Source organism: Macrobrachium nipponense, chromosome 5 (genome assembly GCF_015104395.2).
Source record: "Macrobrachium nipponense isolate FS-2020 chromosome 5, ASM1510439v2, whole genome shotgun sequence".
Classification (NCBI taxonomy): Eukaryota; Metazoa; Arthropoda; class Malacostraca; order Decapoda; family Palaemonidae; genus Macrobrachium; species Macrobrachium nipponense.
The window spans coordinates 10,131,650-10,151,044 of record NC_061107.1 but is presented as its reverse complement, the minus strand read 5'-3'; the positions used below and the strand labels follow the sequence as shown (position 1 = coordinate 10,151,044).

The 19,395-nt window shown below is 38.0% G+C and overlaps 1 protein-coding gene across 3 annotated transcripts in view; it reads left to right on the top strand.

The window, feature by feature from the left end:
- Positions 1-19,395, top strand: part of LOC135215196 (protein rolling stone-like) — a 110,297-nt gene that overhangs the window by 42,632 nt on the left and 48,270 nt on the right. For all 3 annotated transcript variants that reach the window (XM_064249690.1, XM_064249691.1, XM_064249692.1), the window contains exon 2: positions 15,419-15,698. The gene's annotated coding sequence lies outside the window, so the exon portion shown is untranslated. The remainder of the gene's footprint in view (positions 1-15,418; positions 15,699-19,395) is intronic.

The following is a 19,395-nucleotide window of genomic DNA, read 5'->3' as shown; positions in this document are numbered from 1 at the left end:
ACTAAGGCGCATTTTCTATTCCAAACTCCATCCTGATGTCCCCAGATACAAATCCTTACAGTCTGGATTTAGGGTATCTATTTCCTTGTATGCTCTTACCATACAGCTTGATGTCGTCCATGAACATCAGATGGTTGATTTTGTTGCCTCTTTTCTTGAGTTGGTACCCGGCATCCATCTTCTGTAGTACTTTTGTCATGGGAATCATGGCTACTACGAAGAGTAGTGGGGACAGTGAGTCACCCTGGAAGATCCCTCTCCTGATATTAACCTCTGCTAGTCTTATTCCAGAGCTTGTAAGTATTGTATTCCAGTTGCGCATTGTATTTTTGAGGAAGCTGATGGTATTTTCCTCTGCCCCATATATTTTCAGGCATTCTATTAGCCATGTGTGTGGTATCATGTCGAAGGCTTTCTTATAGTCTATCCATGCCATGCTTAGGTTGGTTTTCCTTCTCCTACTGTTCTTCATTACCATTTTGTCTATCAGGAGCTGGTCTTTTGTGCCCCTACACTTCCTTCTGCAGCCTTATTATTATTATTATTATTATTATTATTATTATTATTATTATTATTAAAAGGAAGTAGACCCTCTTTTATACAAGCCATGTTAAATTAGATGGCTACATCTTTTGAGTTAATTTTGCATTAAATCTAATCAGTTTTCCTTATAATTATAGTGAACGTTGAGAAGACGTTTTATGAAATTAACTCGAATGACGCAGCCATCGTATTAAATAGAACTTATTATTTTTATTATCATTATATTATTATTTTTTTGTGTGGTCTATCACAGTCATCTTTTTTCGACTGGGTGGTTTTTATAGTGTTGGTGGGGGGGGGGGGGGGGGGGGGTTGCATCCTGCCTCCGTAGGAGTCCATCACTTTCTCACTATGTGCGCCGTTTCTAGGATCACTCTTCTGCATGAGTCCTGGAGCTACTTCGCATCAACTAGGTTTTTTCCAGGTTTCATTTCCAGGGATCCTTGGGATCGTGCCTAGTGTTCCTATGATCATGGGTACGATTTCTACTGGCATATCCCATATCCTTCTTATTTCTATTTTCAGGTCCTGATGCTTATCAATATATTATTATTATTATTATTATTATTATTATTATTATTATTATTATTATTATTATTATGGCTGTACGTTCTGTATGTTTTAACAAAATATCTCTAGAATGAATTAAGGGAAACGTGACTAATCAGAATCATTGCTAAGGACATTCCCTGCAGACTTTAAACTTCTTAGCTACTGAGACAAATTGCAGCATGGTTTCCATGGCAACAGATGTTCCGTAATTCATTTGTTTAAACCAAATTTGCAACCCACTTTTCGACATCGCCAGTTGCTTGACAGACGACCCAAGTCAAAGCATAACCAGCTCGGCGCCCAAGTAACGATAGCTACCGGAAACTGGCTAAACAGGACAGTAATGGTATTTGGTTGCAGTCTTATAAGCCTTCGCATAAAAACTGGTATTTCTGCTTAGACATTAATTATCATTAACACAGCGAAATACTTCAGTGTACTCTTATGGTGATTTGATGAGCCATTGCATGTTGATGTTTTATAGAAAGATAATGAACTATTCCAAGATGTTGTTTCAGAACATAATGAACTATTCCATGTTATTTGTTTTAAAAAGAATGAACTATTCCAAGTTGTTTCAGAAAATAATCAACTATTCCAAATTGTTATTTTTGAAAAAGAATGAGCTATTCCATTTGTTGTTTCAGAAAATAATGAACTATTTCAAGTTGTTGATTTAGAAAAACAATGAGCTATTCCGAGTTGTTTTAGAAAAATAATGAACTATTCTTGGTTGTTTCAGAAAATGATGAAGTAGTCAGAGTTATTTTAGAAAAATAAGGAACTATTCCAGGTTGCTATTTTTGATAAAGAATGAACTATTCCAAGCGGTGTTACAGAAAAATAACTATTCCAATTGTTTGGTTTTGAATAATAATGAAACATTCCAAGTTGTTGATTTAGAAAAACAATTATCTATTCCAAGTTGTAGTTTTAGAATAATAATGAACTATTCAAAGTTGCTTCAGAAAATGATGAACTATTCCGTGTTGTTTTAGAAAAATAATGACTTTGCCCGTGCAATTGCGTGAGACTCTATACATTTTCTTCCATGTGTCCAAAAAAGAAGTCGAATTTATGAATTATTTTAAGACACTGGTCTCAACGATGGTAGGAAATTCAGTTGATAAACAAGGAAAGAACGAATAAAAAGATAGAAAGAAAGTAGAGAGAAGGAAGAGAGACAGAAAATGACATTGTCCTTTGCTTACCTGGTTAATCTCAGGAATCCTGAGCGGGCTAGAGTCATAGCTTTCAATGGGGAGCATTTTTTTCAGTTACATTAGACTGTATTATGTTGGAATGATCTATAACGTGGGACAACATACAATTATTCCATGCTGTTATGACGTTTACAAGCGCCTAAGTGGCGCGGTAGGTATGGTGTTCTATTCTCGAGCTTTCCATTTAGGGGTGAGAGTTGTGTATTTCTGGTGATAGAAGTTCACTCTCGACGTGGTTCGGAAGTCACGTAAAGCCGTTGGTTCCATGCAACGTAAAAACACCTTATACAAACAAACAAACAAATGATGTTTGCTGACGGAGAGACTTACACATTTTTAATGTGCAGCTTTTGTCTATTTTTTGTATCTTTTTAGCATCGATTTTTTTATTTGTTGTGAGCAGCGAGATTTCTTACGCTTTCTAGTGATAATCGTATCCAAGAATTATGAAGAAATCAGAAATCGAGAAGTTGAGAGGCCATTGTGGTTAGTAAAATTATATACGCATATTAATCAGATTCCGTATATATAAATAAAAAGTTAGATATAATTAACCGCAGAAATAGAAATAATGAAACTGGGTAATGGTTAATTATTAACAAAAGAAATTTATGACATCCTATGACACTTACTCAAGCGAGAATGGCATCGTTTTATGAGTTAATGCTCCTCTCTCTCTCTCTCTCTCTCTCTCTCTCTCTCTCTCTCTCTCTCTCTCTCTCTCTCTCTCTCTCTCTCTCTCTCTCTCTCTTACTCCCCAGGGAAATCACGATCTTCCTATAGGACTCTTATTGCGCCCCGTAACTCAAATGGCCCAATGACTATGGAGACGTAGCTGTTAATTCGGAATCTGCATGTTTGGTTACGACTCTGTCGAGACCTTCACTGAAACAGAGTTTTCCTTATTTTTGCTTCTGTGTCTCGTCTTCTTCTGTATTCTAGTTCGATTTATGTTACACAAGAGCGTCGTAAGTTCCTTATTGAGAAAAATGGGTATAGAATTCGACCGGCTCGTATATATTTTGTGTACCCGTTTAAGCAGCATGCAGAAGGGTCTGTTCTGTTTTTATCGTAGAGACTGGCAATTCGGGACGACATTAACTTGATTATTTGCCTCCTTTTTTCTTATTTCTCGTCGATCTCTTACTGCGTTGTGGGGAGAGTACGCACACACACACACACACACACACAACCGTTTTAGCCCTCCGATCTGGATGCGTTCGTTTTGTAGAATTTTTTTTGTTTATGTTTCTTCAGTTTTATTATTGTTTGTTATTCTTGTTTAATCCTCATTTTTATGATGGACTAGAAAATAATTAACCCTTCTTTCGAGATTTACGTTTTCGTAAACGTTGAACGTGTTCGTAAATGATGAACGTTTTCGTGTTCGTTGAACGTTTTCATTAACCTTGAACGTTTTCATAAACCTTAAACGTTTTCATAATGTTGAACGTTTTACGTGAACGTTTTCATAAACTTTGAACGTTTTCATAAACTTTGAACGTTTTCCTCAAAGTTGAACGTTTTCCTTAACGTTGAACTTTTTCATAAACTTTGAACGTTTTCATAAACGTTGAACGTTTTCATTAACGTTGAACGTTTTCATAAACTTTGAACATTTTCATTAACGTTGAACGTTTTCATAAACGTTGAACGTTTTCATAAACTTTGAACGTTTTTATAATCGTTGAACGTTTTCATAAACTTTGAACGTTTTCATCAACGTTGAACGTTTTCATAAACGTTGAAATTTTTCATAAACTTTGAACGTTTTCATAAATGTTGAACGTTTTCCTCAAAGTTGTACGTTTTCATAAACAATCGATTTTATAAACGCTCAAAGGTTTCGTGAACTTTGGGAGTGTTCTTGAACGTTAAACGTTTCAGTAAACGCTCTGAGTTTTCGTAAACGATGAACGTTTTCACAAACGTTGGGAGTTTACGTCAACGATGAACGTTTTCATAAACGATGGTTTCCAGATACTTGAAATGATAAGAATTCACGTCAAATGATCACTGTTGTTGACATGAATTCACGCCAAATGATCACTGTTACCAAGAAGTCATGTCAAAATTATCACTATTGTTGACGTGAATTCACGTCAAGTGATCACTATTGTTGACATGAATTCACGTCAAATGATCACTATTGTTGACATGAATTCACGTCAAATGATCACTATTGTTGACAAGAAGTCATGTCAAATGATCAGTAATGTAACGGTTGGACGGCAATTTCTACCTTTTATTAAAACGAACGTTTACATTTTTATGACGAAGTGGGTTGTAGATTTCAATACCTGGATTGTATATTGTAAATATAATATAGGCATAAGATTGGCTGAAGCTGTAGAAGTATTGTGACAAATATTCATTCTTGATTCGGTGATTGAAAGAAGAAGTGTGACCTAGTGTGATAAATGGGAGGGGAAGATGCTAAAATGAGTCACTTGACATTTTTCGGTCAAAGATGTGAAGACTTTGCTTTGAGTATAAGCATACAGATCTGCTAAGTAACTCTCTCTCTCTCTCTCTCTCTCTCTTCTCTCTCTCTCTCTCTCAGTAACTGAAGAGTATGCGTGGAGAGTATGTATATACTGATCTGCTAGGTAACTCTCTCTCTCTCTCTCTCTCTCTCTCTCTCTCTCTCTCTCTCTCTCTCTCAGGAAATTGAAGAGTATGCTTGGAGAGTATATATATACTGATCTGCTAATTGACTCTCTCTCTCTCTCTCTCTCTCTCTCTCTCTCTCTCTCTCTCTCTCTCACACACAGTAACTGAAGAGTGCTTGGAGAGTATATATATACTGATCTGATTAGCTTTCTCTCTCTCTCTCTCTCTCTCTCTCTCATTTATATATAATAAATTTTGGATAAAAACGAGAGAAATAGAAACAGGTTAATGAATCAAAATTGATGTTTTTTTAATATTTTAATTTAGTTTTTTTCTTTTTCATACTTATTTATAATTAATTCTTCACTATTTTCTTCGTTACTTCGATCTTGAAATAAAAATAATTCTTTATTATTTTTGTACTTTCTTTTGCGCTTTTATCCATTCCTTGTATCGCGTATAATCGCTAAGGAAGAAATACTTTTTATTTACTCAAAATGTCTAGTAAATGTTATGCGTCAGTCGGTGTGTAGCGAACGCATCTATTGTCGTTTACTCAAGCTCTCCCAGGTTCGTAAGTAGGATTTCCATCCCCCATTACCCCAAGCATCGCTTCTCTCTCTCTCTCATGCCTATTCTCTCTCGAATTCTCTTCTCATCTCTCTCTCTCAAGCGTATGTTCCATCCATTCATTCTTGGCTCCCCTTAACACTTGCGTCCGTCTCTCTTTGAAAAAGTCTTTCAGTCTGGCTGTATCCCTCAGAGATTTAAAGCCTAAACGTCCATTATCTAATTATCAAAAGCCTAGGTCGAGTAAAGAATCGAATCCTCCCACCCCAACCCCACACTCCTCCCTCTATCCCCCACCCCCTCTCAGGGCATCGGGGTACTTGAGATACGTAATGGGCATGTTTTGTTAGTACGGGCTTTTCCGCAACAGATGGCGTTGAACGGAGGGTCTGGCCGGGGTGTCCTCCTGTTTGTTTGTTTTGGAACTTGTCCTTTTTGAAGGTATACGTCCGTGTTTTGTGACTCAATGCTTCATTGTTAATGTCTGTGACTACAGTCTCTCTCTCTCTCTCTCTCTCTCTCTCTCTCTCTCTCTCTCTCTCTCTGGTTGCTAAAACTTCGCTTGTTTGTCAATCTGTTCTCTTTGTTTTGGCGCCGTATACGCCAGACCCAGAGTAAACGATTGTAATAAGAACTGTCTTACTAGATCTTCGTTGATTCTTCCTACAGTCTTTCTAAGCTCTGCTTAGCAGGTTCCCAAACTGTACGACTTCACATAAAACATAATATTACATAGAATGAAAATGTAAAGAGAGTTTATGTCCGATTATATACCGATGAAAAGAAACAAGAGTTATCTGTTGATGGGTAAATAGATCAGAAGCCTCTGATGTATAGGAAAGACGTTGCAAAAGTTCGTCTTTGATGCAATTAGCCTTGTTTTCTTCATTTCACCTTGACGTTTCTCAAAAACTGGCAAGAAAAATACTTTTTAGTTGGGCCTTCCTCTTTCTGATTTCTCAGATTTTCAAAACTTGGTTCCTGGCTACTTAAGTTCATCATTCAGCTACTAAAGCATTTTGTGAACCTTATTCCCTTAACAGCCGCCCCCCCCCCCCCTACACTTAGAATATCTGCTACTTTTATCGTAGCTAATTTAAGGATCTCCACATTGTGCGTTATTTGCCTGTAGAAGGAGACGTCTTAGAAGGTTTTGGCTGAGAAAAAAATGTCTGGGAGAATATAATTTTGTTAAATCTTTTTCATTCTTGAGGTATTAACTGAAAAGCGTTAGAAATATATCTTTGTTTTAACTTAACTGCCTAAGTAATGTCATTTCATCACCCGCCACCCCCGGCCCCCAGGCACGATGACGCCAATACCGTCTCCCCCCCCCCACCCCCCCCCCCCTCTTTATTCCCCCACCGCCGATTGGAACACCTCCCGTTCCCTAAAAAGACGTAGCTAACCCAGGCTTACAATGATGTTAAAAAAAAAGTACCTGATGCAATTCTGCTTCATTGATGCTTCCACGGTAATGAGAGAGAGAGAGGGAGAGAGAGAGAGCGAGAGAGCGGACGTATGTCACTTACAATGGTGTTAAAATGCCTACATGCAACTCTGCCTCATTGAGTCTTCCATGGTAATGCTAGAGAGAGAGAGAGAGAGAGGACAGTATACTGATATCAAGAAGGAGAAAGGTTACGAGTTGCTTTGCGATCAGTGAAGGAAGTGCATTAGGATGAAGAGAGAGAGAGAGAGAAGGGGGTGCATTGAGAGAGAGAGAGAGAGAGAAGGAGGTGCATTGAGAGAGAGAGAGAGGTGCATTGAGAGAAAGAGAGAGAGAAGAGAGAGAGAGAAGGAGGTGCATGAGAGGAGAGGGAGAGAAAGAGAGAGAGAGAGAGTGAAGGAGATGCATTGGGAAAGAGAGAGAGAGAGAGACTTTTTATGTTCATCCGGACGGTGTGAGTGGATCTTTAACCATTAACCCGACGAGGAGGGAAGAGTTTTCTCTCTCTCTCTCTCTCTCTCTCTCTCTCTCTCTCTCTCTTTGCCCATGTGCCAACGTTCCGAACGTAATTGAAGTTATGGCGTTTGTTGGCTATGTATTATGACTGAGTGGACTCCTGGGGATACCAGTATTGGCAGAGGAATATGAGGAGAAAGAGAGGGAGGAGGAGGAGGAGGAGGAGGAGGAGGAAGGGGTTGAGGGGGAGAGAGAGAGAGAGAGTGCATATATGAGAGAGATTCAAAATGAACTTGCGGGGGAAAAGGGTGGTTGGCCAACAATGAGAGCCAGTGCAAAGGTTTAGGATAAAAATCTTCGGAGCTTTTACGTTTCTCTCTCTCTCTCTCTCTCTGATGTGGACCACTGGATTCTGTCCCGTTAACTAGGCTCTTTTAGGGGATTATATAATCATTCCTACCAAAGGATATGCCTAAGAAAGGTGGTGTCCTTTCAGTGCGATTCCTTAATCAGTATCTCACCCAAGTTTATCTGCTTCTTATCTTTTCTGTAAATAATCACCGTCTGGTTCGATTCGGAACTACTTTCGTTTATCAACGACCATAGATTTGTCCCTGTAGAGGGGTAGTGCCGTCAGTGCACCTTGCCTGGTGCACTGTAGGCGTTACTAAACGGTGTATACAGTGTGCCCCTTGGGCCCCTAGCTGCTACCACTTTTTAGCTTTTTACTTCACTTGTAGTCCCATTTCCTTTAGTCTTGCTGTCCAACCTCTTCAACTACCTATTTTCACTTTCTGAATCTCTTCAGTGACCGTGAGTTTCCCCGTAGGATAGTAGTGCCGTCGGTGGACCTCATGCGGTGCTCTGTAGGCATTACTGAAGGTTCCTTGTAGCGTGCTTTTGGCCCCTAGGTGCAACCAGTTTCGTTCCTTTAACTGTACCTCCTTTCATATTCTCTTTCTTCATCCTACTTTCCACCCTCTCCTTAACATTTATTCATATTGCAACTGCGAGGTTTTCCTCCTGTTACACCTTTCAATCAAACCTTTTACTATCAATTCCCATTTCAGCGCTGAATGACTTCATAGGTCCCAGTGCTTGGCCTTTGGCCTAAATTCTATATCCAACTCAACTTGACAGCCTAATTTTCGTAAAACCAAATTCCACCAAAGATTTGTCATCGTCATTCACATTTCCAATACTCTGATAGATTGTATTGTTCGACGATACAAGATATGTTTGTTTGCACTTAACAGGCGACGTTATCTGCCTTGAAAGGGTCCCTGGGTGGCAAGTTTCTCAAATATTGTGCCTCGAAGTTACTTCTTCTTCTTAAGTGCCGATGTTTACGGAAAAAGGGGACAGATTGTCTAAACGGATCTTACAGCTGTTATCAGTAGAACCGTTCCTAACAAGGACTCATAAGGGTATCCATAATCTCGAACCTGAGCAAAGTCTCTCAGAATATTTATTCGTATCTGTGCGCTAATTGGAAGTTAAAGTTACGAATCACTGTGATTTTTTCAGTAAAATCGATAACCTATTTGGAAACTAAAGTTATGTATCTGTATTTTTTCAGTAAAATCGATAACCTATTTGGAAGGTAAAGTTATGAATCTTTGTAAATTTTTCTGTAAAATCGATAACCTATTTCGAAGTTAAAGTTATGAATCTCTATGAATCTCTGTCATTTTTTCAGTAAAATCTATAACCTATCTGGAAACTAAAGTCATGAATCTGTAATTTTTTCATTAAAATCTATAAAACCTATTTGGAAGTTAAAGTTACAAATCTGTGTAATTTTTTTCAGTAAAATCGATGAACCTGTTTGGAAGCTAAAGTCATGAATCTCTGTAATTTTTTCAGTAAAATCTATATCCTATTTAGAGGCTAAAGTTATGAATAGTGTAGTGGGTGGAATATAATAGCTGAACTTCAGTAAAGCTAAAACACTATTGATTAGCAAATCTCGTACAGATTTCCCACCCCATCCTCCCCTTCAGGTTGATAGAACTTTCGCTGAATGAGTCTGAAGCTTTGACTATTCTAGGTGTCACTTTTGACTCGCGTCTAACTTTTGAGAAACATCTATTGAAAGTTTCAGCAAATGCCGCACGATCATAAAGAATATTTGTGTTTCAAAAATTGAACAATACAGAAATCACTATTTCGTTTCATTTTCTTAATACATCATTGCTTGTTGATTTTTTTTATTTTGATTATTTTCAAATAGTTCCTTTGATTAGGAGGTACAATCATGTAGGATATTCGTGTTTCAAAAATTGAATAATTTCACAAACAACGATCACATTTTCATTCCATTTTCTTAATACATCGTCCTTGTTGATTTTTTTTATATTGATTATTTTTAAACAGTTGCTTTGATTACGAACCACAATCCTGGAAGATATTTGTATTTAAAAAAAAAAACTGAATAATTTCACATACAATAATGACAATATTATTTCATTTTCCTATCGACTGTTAAGTAAAGGACAAAAAGTCGAAAGACCTCGCAGAACTCCATCGTTCCTCTTTCCTTCGTGGTATTTGTCTTTACACACACACACACACACACACACACACACACACACACACACACACACACACACACACACATATATATATATATATATATATATATATATATATATATATATATAATCATCATTATATAATATTGTTTGACAAAGAACTAACTAGCAGTCGTAATTCCTAAATATTTTTTTTTCGCAAATGTCAGCACTTCAAATTATGAGGAAGCCTTCAAGGTATCGTTGTGCTTTTGAACTTTGGACTAATGCATCTTAGGGGAAAATATAGATTTTGTTACACATAGTGGAAAGGTAGATGACCCAAATAACGTAAATTTAGAACGTAATGTAAAAACAATAAATAAATTGAAGGAATTTTGTAACTATAAAACCTGCAGCTTGAGAAGGTATGTAAATAGAATTAAATACTTAAGAATTTGTTATCATTTTCTAAACCCACGTTTTCTGAGACGAAATCATATTTAGTATATGCAAACATTATGGATGCAAATGCGTGAGTATGTATATGTGTTTGTATGTAAAGCATTCAAAACACCACAATATCACCATGAATATAGGCCAATTACTTAGCAGTCTCGCAGGTTATGAAAGGCGAATTATCTGGAAAAAGAGAAAATTCTTATAAGATAAATTCAGTTAACTCTGCCATTCTTTTTTAATAAGACATGTATCCCAGAATGCATGCTTCCTGTTTGTATTATTATTATTATTATTATTATTATTATTATTATTATTATTGTTTTTTTTCTTTTCTTTGGGGGGGATCTATCACAGTCCTCCAATTCGACTGGGTGGTGTTTATAGTGTGGGGTTCCGGGTTGCATCCTGCCTCCTTAGGAGTCCATTACTTTTCTTTCTATGTGCGCAGTTTCTAGGATCACACTTTTCTGCATGAGTCCTAGAGCTACTTCAGTCTCTAGTTTTTCCACATTCCTTTTCAGGGATCTTAGGATCGTGCCTAGTGTTCCTATGATTATGGGTACAATTTCCACTGGCATATCCCATATCCTTATTTCTATTTTCAGATCTTGATACTTATCCATTTTTTCCCTCTCGTTCTCTTCAACTTTGGTGTCCCATGGTATCGCGACATCAATGAGTGATACTTTCTTCTTGATTTTGTCAATCAACGTCACGTCTGGTCTATTTGCACGTATCACCCTATCTGTTCTGATACCATAGTCCCAGAGGATCTTTGCCTGATCGTTTTCTATCACTCCTTCAGGTTGATGCTCGTACCACTTATTACTGCAAGGTAGCTGGTGTTTCTTGCACGGGCTCCAGTGGAGGGCTTTTGCTAATGAATCATGCTTCGTTTTTTACTGGTTCTGTGCAAGTGCCGGACATTCGCTTGCTATGTGGTTTATGGTTTCATTTTTCGTATTGCACTTCCTACATATGGGATAGATGTTATTTCCATCTATCGTTCTCTGAACATATCTGGTTCTTAGGGCCTGATCTTGTGCCGCTGTTATCATTCCTTCAGTTTCCTTCTTGAGCTCTCCCCTCTGTAGCCATTGCCATGTGTCATCGCTGGCTAGTTCTTTAGTCTGTCTCATGTATTGTCCATGCATTGGTTTGTTGTGCCAGTCCTCTGTTTTGTCTACCATTCTCCAGTCTCTGTATATTTCTGGGTCTTCGCTTCTTTTATTAGTCCTTCTTCCCATGCGCTCTTGAGCCACTCGTCTTTACTGGTTTTCAAATATTGCCCCAATGTCTCCCTCCTTCCTTTCGTGTTCTGTATAGTCTGTCCGTATTTGCTCTTGGGTTCAGTGCTTTGTGTATTGTCGTATGTTTCCTAGTTTTCTGATCTATGCTGCAGAGTTCTGCCTTTGTCCATTCCACTATTCCTGCGCTGTATCTGATTACTGGTACTGCCCATGTGTTTATGGCTTTTATCATATTTCCGGCGTTGAGTTTTGACTTGAGTATCGCCTTGAGTCTCTGCATATATTCTTTCCTGATCGCGTCCTTCATCTCTTGGTGTTTTATATCCCCTCCTTCCATTATTCCCAGGTATTTGTATCCCGTCTCATCTATGCGTTTGATGTTGCTCCCATTTGGTAGCTTTATCCCTTCAGTCCTTGTTACTTTGATTATTATTATTATTATTATTATTGGTAGAAGACCCTCTTTTAGGCAAATACTGTTAAAAAGAATGGCAGAATTAAGCGAGTTGATTTTATATATTGTTTTTTCTATTTTCCTTACAATTCGCTTCTCAGGCTCAGCGATGTTTCTGAGTAACTAGCCAATATTCATATTGGGAATTGTCAAAAATTATAAATGCTGAAGGTAATCTTTTATTAGGACAGGATATCAGGTCCAGGTCAAGCAGGGGTCGTCGTTAGTGCCGGTATTATTTCGTAGGCGTAGTTCAGTTCGGGGCCGGGGTCGTCTTTAGTTAAAGGGCTGGTATTGGTGCTGGTATAGCTGGTATAGCTGGTATCACGTGACGTTTCGACCTTCTCGCGGGTCATCTTCGGACGAGTCGGTTGAAAAGACTACCCCTAATATCGAAATAATTGAACAGACAACGGATCCCCGACGGCTGAGCCTCCTAGAAGTCCTCCAAGAAACGTTTCTCCTTCCCACTGCCGCCCGGAGAGCAGCGAACGACCCCCGACAATGCTAGATAATCAGGAGCCCCCACAGGATGATAGGATTCCTGCTACGGACGGAATTCCTGTCGTTCATCCCCAGGCAGACTACTGTGGCGCTCGCACGAGAGAATCCCCGAGACCTTCGAGCCGAGATCCACGGTTACGGGCTGCTCTGTGAGCAAGAGCCCGTGCTGACACAAGGTCAGCTAAATCAAAAACAACAGAGATCCACGACTCCGCCCAAGACCGGCCCGACCAATGAGAATGCAACTCTAGGTCCGATCCGCTATAAATGCTGCCCCGCAGACTTTCTTACTACAGTCTCTTCAACCGACTCGTCCGAAGATGACCTGCGAGAAGGTCGAAACGTCACGTGATACCAGCTATACCAGCACCAATACCAGCCCTTAAACTAAAGACGACCCCGGCCCCGAACTGAACTACGCCTACGGAATAATACCGGCACTGACGACGACTCCTGCTTGACCTGGACCGGATATCCTGTTCTAATAAAAGATTACCTTCAGCATTTATAATTTTTGAAAATTCCCAATATGAATACTGGCCAGTTACTCAGAAACATCGCTGAGCCTGAGAAGCGAATTGTAATGGAAATAGAAAAAACAATATATTATTATTATTATTATTATTATTATTATTATTATTATTATTATTATTATTATTATTATTATTATTATTATACAGAAGACGAACCCTATTCATATAGAAGAGGCCTACATGGGCGATTTACCTGGGATTCAAGCTTACGAAGAATATTGTGGTTTTCATTCGAAAGAAGTTACCGAATATAGCAGGAAATACATTATACTGATGTAGAAGAGAGCTTCACAATGTTTAAAACTTAAGACTTATTCATTAATAAATGTCACAATTCTTTTTAAAAGCTAAACGTAACTTCATATATCTTCACACCCGTCTTCTCTAAAACGAATCGGCAGCAAACATCAAGTTTTGGAAATACATCGATTAGTGAAATTTTGTCAGAAACTTGAACATTTGAAATGAATCCAATTTTAAAGTTTTTGAGAAGCCATAATTTAATTAACAAAATACAAAAAAATAATCTCGGTGGTTTGGTAAAACTGTTGGTATTAACTATTTTAATATCAATTGTTAGAAAGTTCAGTATTTAAAATTAATCCAATTACAAACTTTTAAAAGAATCTTAATTAACTTGATAAAATACAAAGAAAACATAATAAATAAAGACAAATCCTTCGAGCCGACCGTATGAGAGCTGAAAATCATCTCAGTGGTCTGGTAAAACTATTTTAATGTTTATTATTAGAAACTTCAACATTTAAAATTAACCCAATTACAAAGTTTTTGAAAAGTCGTCATTTAATTGACAAAATGTAAACAAGAAAATATTTGTACCAGCCCTGTGAGAGTTGAAAATCAGCTCAGTTGTCTGGCAAAACTATTTTGAAAACAAAAATACGCAGAACCGCGTTCAACCCGACACATCCCCGGATGATGGATGTTAGTGAAATGTTACGTGAAGGATCCGTAGATTTAATAGCGGCCTCCTCGTAATCTCTGGGTATTTGCCGACGGTTATCCAAACAAAGCGACTCACAGACGAACTTGATTGAACCTATTCTTTTACTTGATTAAAGCGTTGAAGCCCCCCTGAAATTGCCTCTGTCTGTGCAAACGACGTCTAATTGATCTTTTGATATTTATGTTGCTATTCCGGGAGAGTAATTTGGGAGGTAGAGAAATAGAAAGAGAGAGAGAGAGAGAGAAAAAAAGAGCGAAAAGTCACACAAGCCATCCAAACTCGTAAAGAAAAATGTAAGGATCAGTGGGAAGAGAAAGAACTGTAAGGAGAGAGAGAGAGAGAGAGAGAGCACTATTTCTTTCTTGTACAGGTTTTGACTTCACAGAGGAGAGAGACAGAAACAGAGATAGAAAGAGTAATATTTCTTCCATGTACAGATTTTGAGTTCATAGAAAGAGAGAGAGAGACAGACAGACAGACAGACAGACAAACAAACAGAGACAGGGACAGAGTAATATTTCTTCCTTGTACAGGTTTTGACTTCATAGAACACAGACAGACAGACAGACAGACAGGGACAGGTAATATTTCTTCCTTATACAGGTTTTGACTTCATAGAAGACAGACAGACAGACAGACAGACAGGGACAGAGTAATATTTCTTCCTTGTACAGGTTTTGACTTCATAGAACAGAGAGAGAGAGAGAGAGACAATACAATTTCTTTCTTCAACAGGTTTTGACTTCATAGAAGAGAGAGAGAAAAAGACAATACAAATTTCTTTCTTTCAAACAGTTTTTGACTTCAGAAAAGAGAGAGAAAGAGACAATACAATTTCTTTCTTCAACAGGTTTTGACTTCACAGAAGAGAGAGAAAGAGACAATACAATTTCTTTCTTCAACAGGTTTTGACTTCACAGAAGAGAGAGAGAAAGAGACAATACAATTTCTTTCTTCAACAGGTTTTGACTTCACAGAAGAAGAGAGAGAGAGAGAGAGACCATACAATTTTCCCTTTTTTTCTTTTTCAACAGGTTTTGACTTCACAGAAGAAGAGAGAGAGAAAGAGACAATACAATTTCTTTCTTCAACAGGTTTTGACTTCACAGAAGAGAGAGAGAGAGAAAGAGACAATACAATTTCTTTCTTCAACAGGTTTTGACTTCACAGAAGAGAGAGAGAAAGAGACAATACAATTTCTTTCTTCAACAGGTTTTGACTTCACAGAAGAGAGAGAGAAAGAGACAATACAATTTCTTTCTTCAACAGGTTTTGACTTCACAGAAGAGAGAGAGAGAAAGAGACAATACAATTTCTTTCTTCAACAGGTTTTGACTTCACAGAAGACACGGGGAGCAGAGACGTTCCTGGACTTGAGAGAAAAGTTCATCTCCTCATTTACCCTCAAATCAAAGAACCTACGATGATTGCTGACCTCCGGCTATGAAATCCTCACCCAACCCTTTGATTTCTGGGTCGCGCAATTCTGTCGTGACAGAGTACTTCTTCGCGTCGACTATGCTATGACCTGGTTTGACCTACCTTCGGCACGCGTTTCCCACTCGACGGATTTCGTAGTCGCATCCAGGTCGTTGAAGATACGTTAAGGTAAGTTCGTTCTTAGGAAATGCCTCCTTTTATAATATTAATTTTTAGTTTTCTGCAAAAGAAAACTATTGAGATGGCTATTTGTCTGTCCGTCCTCAGATCTTAAAAACTACTGAGGCTAGAGGGCTGCAAATTGGTATGTTGATCACCTACCCTCCAATCATAAAACATACCAAATTGCAGCCCTCTAGCCTCAGTAGTTTTTATTTTATTTAATGTCAAAGTTAGCCGTTATCGTGCGTCTGACAACGTTATAGGTACCAACAACACATGCCACCACCGGGCCGTGCAGCCCTGTAGCCTCAGTAGTGTCCAATTTATATAAGGTTAATGTTAGCCATTATCGTGCGTCTGACAACGCTATAGGTACCAACAGCACATGCCACCACCGGGCCGTGGCTAAACGTTTCATGGGCCGCGGCTGGTAATTTCATACACTGGTTATAGTGATAGAAGTATCTGGATGCAAGACACTTAGCTGAAGTGCATTTTAGGTTCTAAGTTAAGGCGTTTTCTTTCAATAGATGTCATGGAGAGAGAGAGAGAGAGAGAGAGAGACGAGAGAGAGAAGAGAGAGAGAGAGAGAGAGAGAGAGAAACAAGTTCTTTTTCAGTATATTCTATTCCTTATAAAAAACTAATTTTTTACGTCACAATATGCATAAAAGTTCTACTTAATTTTTCTTTATATTTGATACTGATTTTTAAAAAGCACCGTAATTTAACGTCGTCGAAGTTTGATTATCATTACTACTAAAAAACATACCATAATTTAATTCTCTTTATTTATTATTTGTATTTATAATCTCTTATTTATTTATAATCTCAACAAATGAAGAAAGTAACAGACAGAGATGCAGTAAACACAGAAGCACAAAAATGTCCCAGACGCGGAAAAAGTGAGTGCCACTTTCATTAAAAAAAGTGGCACATCCCAAATTCGAATCTCTTCTTCCCCCAGCTAACTCGTCGTGTTCTGGTCTTGTAGTGCCACACGCGCCCTCCCCAGACTCTGTGTTCCCCCGCTAAATAACCGCCAGACTGGGGAGAAGTCCTGGGGACCAGGAATGCTTCCCTCCTCCTTCCCACTCCACTTTCTCTATTTCGACAGATTTTTCTACAATTTCGATATGGTCCTTTATGAAGTTCCTAGAGATATTTATATATATATATATATATTATATATATATATATATATATATATATATGTTGTCTCTAGTTTACTTCAGGAGAGGCTTGTGTTGTGTTCCATAGACTTTATTAAGTCATGGACAAGATGGAATGAATTCATTTTGGTTTTTTCCTGTAGCTATAACTGCTTTGTTTTAAATGTAGCTTTGCAATCAGTGGCCTACCAAGAGACCCAGACGTAGGTAAAAACAGTCTCTCTCTCTCTCTCTCTCTCTCTCTCTCTCTCTCTCCTATTGTGTTTTCACGTCATTTGCATTTAAATAACATTTTCTACGTTATCTACTCGTTTTAAGAAATTCCTTTAAGTATTTGAGTCAATAGTTAGTATAATTAATCCGTTGAAATTCTGTTTTGTCGACAGTTATGCAATTAACGTATTATTCTTACCTAAAGGAATGATTAAGGAGAGTAATTACCACCTGAGGTCACAATATATTACTGTAGGAATGTCTGAGCGGAATAAATTATGGTTATTTAATATTCTAACGCTTTTCGGATATGTTCGTATGTTTTACAAGCAGTTATTACTACTCTGAAGATTTAAAGAAGAGGAAAATTAATATCAGATTTGAATATAAAACCACATGTTCTTATATATTGGATAGTTATAGTTCCATAGCTAAAAGTATTAGTTAAATATCATATATTTATAGTTCCATAACTAAAATTATTAGTTAAAGATCAGTTTACATAAATGAAATTAACTAAATTAGGAATGTTAATAAAAAAAAGTTTTTAAGACATCTTTGTAAGTTAGGAGACGAGTCTTCTGAGATGTTCCTTGAGGAAGATTGAAGACAAATTCTCATATTCTTCTCAATCTCTCTTTTTCTCACAAGTTTAAAATGTGTAGCTTCGGATTTGGTTCCCCCCCCCCCAAAATAAAAAAATCTCTTCGAAGCTTACAGTGCTGGTTGAGACGAACGCCTCTCTCTCTCTCTCTATCCTCTCTTCTCTCTCTCTCTCTCTCTCTCTCTCTCTCTCTTCCAAAATACTGTCGGTGCAGCTAAAGTGTCAGTTTCCTTCACACCTTTCTGTAAGTCCCGGCGTGACATCTGCCACTGGGCTGTTGAAGAAGTCTGCGAGAGGAGGGGGGACATACCCCCCTCCCCCCCTCACACCTTCCCCTACCCCCTACCCCCAACCCCCCAAACCCTTCCTAGGTAGTCTGATGCCCTGGAAGTTTTGCTTAAAACTTGTATTTACTCTCTCTCTCTCTCTCTCTCTCTCTCTCTCTCTCTCTCTCTCTCTCTCTCTCTGTAAACATATATTATATCAGATATATATATAAGATATATATATATATATATATATATATATATATATATATATAGGTTGTAATTTTTAATAATTTAATCACCGTGATGTCTATATAAGCGATATTTTCACGCACGGGAAATATTATTTCAATAATGATAGTTTCTCTTGTAATTTTGATCAATTATATTTTCATTTCCTCTCTGTAGTGTTAGTTTTCTAAGAGTTCATTTACTGCTTTGAGGAACTTCTGTTTCCTTATGATTTTTAATCGGTCGTTTTTAGAAAAGCCTATATCATCCATTTTGAGAAGTACGCTTTCATTTTAATTCTTAACAGAAAAAGTATAGAAAAAGCTATTTTCCCGTAACTGATCATAATATAGAGCCAGTGATTTTTCCTCGCCTTATGGGAGGCGCGAACCCGCGACAACTGAGCGACATGTCACGACTCTAGCTACCATAACTGGTCTGTTAATTAGTAAGGTTGTATGGGAAACATTTCTTACCTTAATTCTACCATGCTCAGTGCTCAGTAAAGTCTACCCACTTCCAACCTTAATTCTACCATGCTCTGTATGTGGCACCCCCTTCCAACTCTCTCTCTCTCTCTCTCTCTCTCTCTCTCTCTCTCTCTCTCTCTCTCTCTCTCTCTCTCTTTAACCCCCTAAACCTCTTTTTTTATGCCAGGGTACCTCATCACCCATATGTCATCCTGGGTAATACCTCTGGAATGACAGGCAAATCATCCTAAGCTCGCATTACCATATTCATGATATACACCAAATGCATATTGATAACCTCTCTCTCTCTCTCTCTCTCTCTCTCTCTCTCTCTCTCTCTCTCTCTCTCTGAGATTTTTTTAGACGTTTTCGTTTAAAGACGTTTTCGTTTTTCCGGCCGAATGGAGTTGAGAGAGGTGAGTTCACATCTCTGATGCTGATGTCATCTCGAATTTAGCTTCGAGTTTAACTTGTCGCCTGCAATAAAATCTCATTTCGGAGAGAATGCACAAACACGTTATAAAACCCTTGAGTTTAGTTACATCTTTGAATGAATGAATAAAATGTAAACTTTGCTAAAAAAATCTCATTTCGGTGAGAATGCACGAATACTTTATAAAACCCTTGAGTTTAGTTACATCTTTGAATGAATGAATAAAATCCTAAATTCAGGCCAAAGGCCAAACGATGGCGCCTATGAGGTCATTCAGCGCTGAAGAGGAAAGTGAGAGTGAAGAAGGTTTGGAAG